Source organism: Magallana gigas, chromosome 5 (assembly GCF_963853765.1).
Source record: "Magallana gigas chromosome 5, xbMagGiga1.1, whole genome shotgun sequence".
Classification (NCBI taxonomy): domain Eukaryota; kingdom Metazoa; phylum Mollusca; class Bivalvia; order Ostreida; family Ostreidae; genus Magallana; species Magallana gigas.
The window spans coordinates 18079663-18087264 of record NC_088857.1 but is presented as its reverse complement, the minus strand read 5'-3'; positions in this window follow the sequence as shown (position 1 = coordinate 18087264).

Below are 7602 nucleotides of genomic sequence, written 5' to 3'. Positions count from 1 at the left end.
GGGCACGATTGCATATAAAGAGGAACGGACAAGGTGCTTCCTGTATACCCCTAAACTTTGTTTTCTAGGGATATAATGATTATAATAAGCTTTATTATATAAAAACCCAGATTCAAGTCTGTTCAAACTATGAACCCATGAAAATGTAGAAAAGGATAATAATGTTTCAAAGTTTTTTGTAGCAATAGGAATACCCTTTAAAAAAACCTACATGAACATCGAAAAAGTTTAAGCATTTGACAAAACCAAAGATATGACTTCCATTGTTATGGAATTTCAAGTTTGTTTTTATAAACAGCAGGGTGGTGAGAGGTTGTGGTTACCTGTGAGGAAAGGATAAAAAAAGAAGAACTCGATGCATAAATTGAAAAAAAAAAAATGATTAATACATTTTATAGAAAATGAATACCTGAAATTGTAATCTTAATTCTGTGTGTGTGTGTGTGGGGGGGGGGGGGGGGGGGGGGGGAATCAACTTTGGTCATAAAGACGGCATAGCAGTTTTGAGCGATGTGATCCATGAGCCGCTCTTAATGAACTTTGTTATCATTAAGGGAGACTTTTATGTAGTAACCACTAATGGTTAAAATACACTTAGGATCAAATGATGCTCAAGTAAATAGATAAATTAGTATCGTTAACGATGCGCACTTATAACCCCAAATAATGAAACGTGTACAAATGCAAGAAGTTTTCACAAGAGCTAAAAAGTGTATGCTTAGTGTCGTTCTAGAGGATGTTAAGGAAACATATAATAAAACAAGCGTCTTAATTGTCCTCTTGAGAAAGTTGAAATTATAGGCATTTGTTTCTCAAGCATGTACATTTATCTCTAGTTTGTAACATATTATTTGATTGGCTAATCTATTAGTATACCAATGTACTTCGTTTTTTTGACTGATAAGTTAACTTTGTAAGTACACAATTTCAATTATCCTTATTAAGTGATTAATATTTTATTAAGGAAATGTACTTTTGCCATAAAGTATTACTTAATATCTGAATCAATTGAAATTATTATACAACAAGTGAAAAGCTGTCAATGTGACAGCAAACCGGGTTTTCTTTTATGTGAACTGTATCCATAAGCCATGTCAACCCTGAATTGATAAACACTACATACCGTCGTCTCCAGTGAAATGGAGTACTACCCATATGCAATATTTTGCCAAAAATGACTAAGTTCAAAAGCTGGTATTTTTTCTTAAATTATCAGAAATCAAATTCCTAGCAATATGCAACCCTCGGATATATGTACAATTGGTCTGCAAAAGAACAACTTCCTATCTTGAAAACTGTAGGAGGAGTTTACTGTACAAAGGGGGTACCCTTTTGGCAGCTGCCCACCCCCCCCCCCCCCCCAACCCCAACCCGCTCGCCATTTTCACCATTTTAATAACCGGATTTTTTCGTTGGAAAACCTGTTAAAACTCTAATACCAGTAACTTTGTAAGTATGAAAATTCAATGATTTTTGAATTTGGTGGCCGTTTTATTTCATTCCGAACAGAACAAATATTCACTATAATCTATGATATAAATAATAATCAGTAAGGGGGAAAATTGTGAGTTAACGTTGTTGTATATGATGATATTCTATGTCCTAGTTAATGATTATGATGTTGGAGTACAAGTACATGTAATGAAGAAAATTGAAAGTAATTGGTACTAATTGGCTGTATAATTCAATAACAGGAACATATTAAAGTGGTATGGAACACCTCCATATTGTGACCTACTTCATTTCGAAATAAACAAAAGAATAAAGAAGTATAAGTTTTAATGAATTGTTACATGATAGAGTAGGACAATTGGTCAGATCTGTGGGTCATGAGGTAGAATCGCGCCGGGATTTTTATAACGTTTACCGTTTCAAAAGGTTTTAAAACATTTTTTTGCGGGGGGGGGGGTGTTAATATTGTACAATTTGTAAATTTTAAACCGGTAAAAGTATTTTGATTTAAATGTCTTTTTACCCATATTAATATCGACAAGTGTCCCATACAACCTTAACTTCCTTTAAAAACTTCTGAAATAATGTAATGTCTTTTAATCTGGCAATTTTGTTTTTTTTTTTTACTGCGAAACTAAATATTTATACTGAAACAATTTGAATGAGTCTAAATCCCCTGCTTAGATTCAGGTGGTATTTCATTTACTAATGAATTAATAAATTTTAGTAATTAAATAATTAGCAAGTTGATTAAGTTGATTAGCAACTTGAATAAAAATCATCTTGTCACAGTTACCGCTTATTTTCTTTACATAGATGCAATTGAAAATACTGTAGATAGTTTAATGAAAATTGTGTAAATTTGACGTTTCAGTTAAAACACATGACTTTTACAAGCGATTAGTTTTTAGACATTCCCTGCTACGTGTAAACAACGGAAAAAAGATACCATAAGGCAAGTCAAAAAAGCTTGACGCAGGTGAAATATCTTATGAGGAAACTACGAAAGCCGAGAAGGATCATTCGAGATTCGAGATTCAAAATACGAGATTCAAGATTCGAAATTCGAGATTCAATATCTAAATTAACCAATCAAATCATGGATCTGAAACCTGTATCCTAGCAACATCAAACTGTTCTAAATAAAGATCATTCGTACATGCTCTTTCCTACAAATAACTGTCTTAATAGCTCTTATGTAATGGTTATAAAATGGTTTAAATTAACATTGATGAATTAACCCCACACAATATAAACAATTAAGTTAGTGATAACACTGTTGGCTTCGCGAATCTTTGTTATTTTGTTTGTCCTGTATGTATTTTCCCTCCGAACTATTGTAACCCGTAGTGTATTCGCCCCACTGTGTAAAAATCGGCTCGCAAAAAAAAGATCTGTTTAAACTAAATAATTAAAACTGAGTGTGGTTTTAGCTATGAAACGAAATTCAATGAAATAATCGACATGTTATGATAAAGTTTTAAACCATAGAAGATATAATGATTTACAACCTCAACGACAACAATCCAGATAGAAATAGTACTAGTGTATTGTGGGGTATCAATGTCATTGTCGATATGAGAGAGAGAGAGAGAGAGAGAGAGAGAGAGAGTTTTGTAGTGTCATATTCAATTTTGATTTAGAATTAGAAATTGATTTGATTTGATACAAGCATATATAGACAATTAAGCCTCTCAAAGGAGAAAAGAGAGGAGGTAGCTAGGGTAGGGCAGACCAACTAGCAAGTTTTAATTTGAACGGTGTTAGCGCACGTGTGGTTTACGTCGACTCTCGACTCTCTCTCTCTCTCTCTCTCTCTCTCTCTCTCTAATCACCTAGCATTTCCTTTTCCGTGAAGGGGTTTGGTGTAATTGTGATGTCTTACATTAGCTAGCGAAAATGAAAAAAAAAACCCATGAACTTTTCTTAAAATTGTGTGCGGATGTTGTACTCAATAATCTGTTTTCAGTATATAAATTGGGGGGGGGGGGGGCTATATAATCCTAATTTAATTTGTCAGTTATTCTGTCCCCACTTCGTTCTTTCTTCGTTTCCAGGCTTTTTTCGATTTGGCTCGGCAAATTAATTTCAAACTTTCTGTGTAGCTCCATAACGATGCACTATAGATAAATTATGAGTAGTTTTACATTTGATAAACATGTGTATATATATATATATATATATATATATATATATATATATATATATATATATATATATATATATATATATATATATATATATAGTTTTAAACTTGGTCAATTGTCTGGTCAACTGCAAATTTATGAGCTTGTTGTTGGATCTTTGTTTAATTGTCGGGTCATTTTTGAGCTGTTGGGTCATCGACCCAACAATTATAGACCCAGCAATTAATCGTAGCTCTATTTCCTTACAATCGGAAAAATTTGTAAAATGAACTGTTTGTCTGTAACCTGAACTGTTGGGCCTTAATTTCCCGTGAGGGTCACATATTGTCATTGTCCAATCAGAAGTCGCGTGAAAATGGCGCGAAATTAGATGCGGAATGAACCGAAATTCACCGAAGAGCCACGAAGTGGTCGCAACTATGATGCAGAGGTATATATATACATTTTTACATTTACACTGCTTTAATAGGGTCCAATGAATTAATTTTGTAATATAAATATGAGCACTATCAAAGATTGATATATATTAATTTGAAAGGTATTATGTTGTTGAAAGGTATAATCACAGGGGCTCGTCACGAAGTTTTTTCAACCTTTTATATATACCACCTCTATACTATAAAATACATTTACAGTGATGTATTTTATAGTATAGAGGTGGTATATATAAAAGGTTGAAAAAACTTCGTGACGAGCCCCTGTGGTATAATGCTTAAGAAACTTTCGTTTTTTATTGGAGTTCGAAATTCCTCTGCCAAACTGAATTGTTTTGACTATACCTAAAAAGTACAGAAACAATTAAGGATTTTAAAAGTATTAAGGTTATATTCTCTATTCTTTATAACATTTGGGTGTAGTGCCTGTATGAACCGAACCAGGTCCGTAGGAAAGAATTTCACTTTGGAAGGGGGAGAGGGGTGGGGGCACAAAATTCCTTGACTGACAAAAAAAAATAACCCCCCAAAAAAGAAGGTCGTCAGATGTTATTATTGAGGGGGCACAAGCATATAATAGCTAATGTTTTCTATCGGCACAAGACACTAACCTAGACCCAAAATGTAGTGACACTTCACTTTTCTTTCAAAGCAAATTAAAAAGAAGTTTTGAATATCAGGGAGATATGATGCACAAATCCACTAGCCCTGTCTAGGGCATGTGTCTCATGATTGTCTGTGTCCAGTTCATTTTGTGATCAGGCAGGTCGATTTCCAGACAGACTTGTCTGATTATCAAGAGAATCTTTTTACCTTCGAAAATATTGTGAATATAATTTTTTAAAAATTAATATTCCACAGAATTTTTAGCCACTAGCTGCCATGCCCGTACCAAACATTCTAACAAATGCTCATGAACAGCTCATGAGAAGCACATGAGAATCTAGTAAGAAATGTATGCAAATTAGGTAGGAATTCATTTTGCTCATGTGCAGATTGTTAGTCTCTGTTAGGGACGAGGAAAATACTAAGCTAAATGCACATGTGCAAAAATTTGCTCTCCTGATTGCTCATGAGCAAAATTCTATTCGAATTGCTCACGTAAGCAACAGGCTATACAGATACATTGACGGTAGATTTTTTTTCTAAGTTCAACTTTCTCACATGAGCAAGAGGTAAGGAAACTGGACTTATTCAGTATATGCAGTATCAAAGTTAAATCAAAATGAAAAATTACGTCCTATTTCCTCACGTAAGCAATTGCAAAATTCTGTTGACAAGTACATTGTGACACCCCCTCCCCCACTCCGTTTTTTTTTTCGTGAACAAACTTTTTGGGGGGTTTTTTTGGGTAATGTAATATTCTTTTTTTTCCTAAATTCAATTGTCACTCAACTTACTATTTAGATATGAGTATCTGACAAAACTGCTTGATTTTTCAATTTTTCGTAAGCTGTTTGTGTCTACTTTTACTTTTGTTTTAATGTAAAGTTACCTGATAGTCTGGTTCTCGCTCCCGCCCAAAACGTCTAGTTTTGAAATGATGCCATCAGGGTTCAGTATCTTTTCACTATAGATATTGTTAATTGACAATGGTGATCAATAGTAAGTTGCAGACAGTAATACAGTTTACTGCGTTTGCCAATTGTTTAGTAAAAGCATTTTGATTACGGTAGCCAATGCACTAATGTTTTTAAGGAGTTAAACAAGCATTAACAAGAGTGAAAGCTTTTGATTGTACGTGTCATAAAAAAATAATGACGCTAAAACACAAACTTTATTGACATATATTTCTTATAAAAGAAACTTAACAAAAGAAGGTGTTAACATCAAACAATATGCATCATTTGCACTAAAGTAAGAATCTAAAATATCTGTTTTATCGGCTCCACTTGCCGATAAAACTTGGTTTGCGACTGTTAAATCAACATTAATGGTTGAAAATAGTAAATGAGAAGACTTTATTCCCTAATTGTTTTGAGTTACAAATTAATGTTGAATAATATTATCGATATATCTTTCAGCTCTTCAAAATTCTTTATATTTGTTCAGATTTGGGCAAGTTAATTAGGAATTCTGACAAATAACATTAATGGGGTTGGAAACTAGATGGATGGACAAGTGGATATATTCACTTATCAGTTACTGGTAATATTGAGGACTGATGAAATTTTTTCCTCTCAAAAGTAGATAATGAAAATGTTGGGTCTTGAATATATTGCTGTTGGGTCTAAGACTCTTGGATATATGTGTATGTAGCACAGTATTATTGGGTCATAAACATGTGACAGGAAGTGGCATGGAAAAGAAAATGGAAGAAGAAAATCTCCTTGTAACTCTCCTTATAACGGATATAATATCATCCATTTTCTTGCTTTTCATTTGTGTAGTTATCTTCTATGTTAGTGTGAGGTGGACAAGGTTATTCCTTTCATGGAATACAGACATGCAGTAAAGAAAGGTATATGTATCACTATTAAATGTCTTAGTATTCTATCTATGCATTTGAATGCTTTTCCATGCCCTAATGTTCATCTGATGTATGTAAATTTTTCACATAATTGCCTAGAGCATCAGGCAAGTTAAGGATAACCTTTTTTTTACACTATTGGATCAGTCTGTCTCCAACAAAAGGTGTGACACAATCATTTCATGCCAAATTTGTGTGCCTTTTCCTTGAAATGTTCTATTGAATGGTTGTTAACTTGTTGATTGTTAAAAATTACCATAAGAAAAATATAATAGTTGTTGTGGATGAAATTTTAAAAGACGGGTGCATTAAATGACATGAATAACATTTCGGAAGGGTATAACATTGACACAAACAACTCAACAGGCAGAAAATTATCATGAAATTCCATTAACATGAATCCTAGAAGACTGAAAAGATTGAATGTCAGAATCTCAACCTTACTTTTCACAATCTAATAACTAATTTTGTCTTAAAACCAAAGTGAAGGAAGTTATTACTGTATTTCTTCATTTAGCAGTATACTCACTGAATACCATGCCTTATCATAACTTGAACATGTAGTCATAACAGAGCAGAGACATAGTTGTTGTATAATTATAATCACTAAAACAATGTCTATAATATTAAATAATTCAATAAACTTTCATAGTTCTTCACATTGCCTGAAAAAAAGATGTTGAGTTTGATATTCTAATTCAACATGAACATGTTCGATGGTTTCTAGTCAATTCGAACCCTGCTCCATTTAGACCATAGCATAAGGCCCTTCAACAGTGTTCAATGTAATTTTGACATTTTGTTTAAAACTAAAAAAAAATATTAGGTCACCTGAGACACTCAGTTGCTATCTTCAAAATTCAAACTCAAAAAGATCTTTTGAAATTGTTTTTTCATGTTCAATGCCATTGAAGACTTTCAGGCTTGTGATTTTTCCTTATCTGAAAATACCTGTATTAAGCACACCATCTTTCACTTTCATTTGGCTGATGATATCACATTTGGAATTATCCTGTTTATTGATTTTAAAAATTCCTCTCCTTGAAACTCATTGAAATAAAAACAAAAAACAAGCTAATTCAAAGAATCTGTGTCCCCT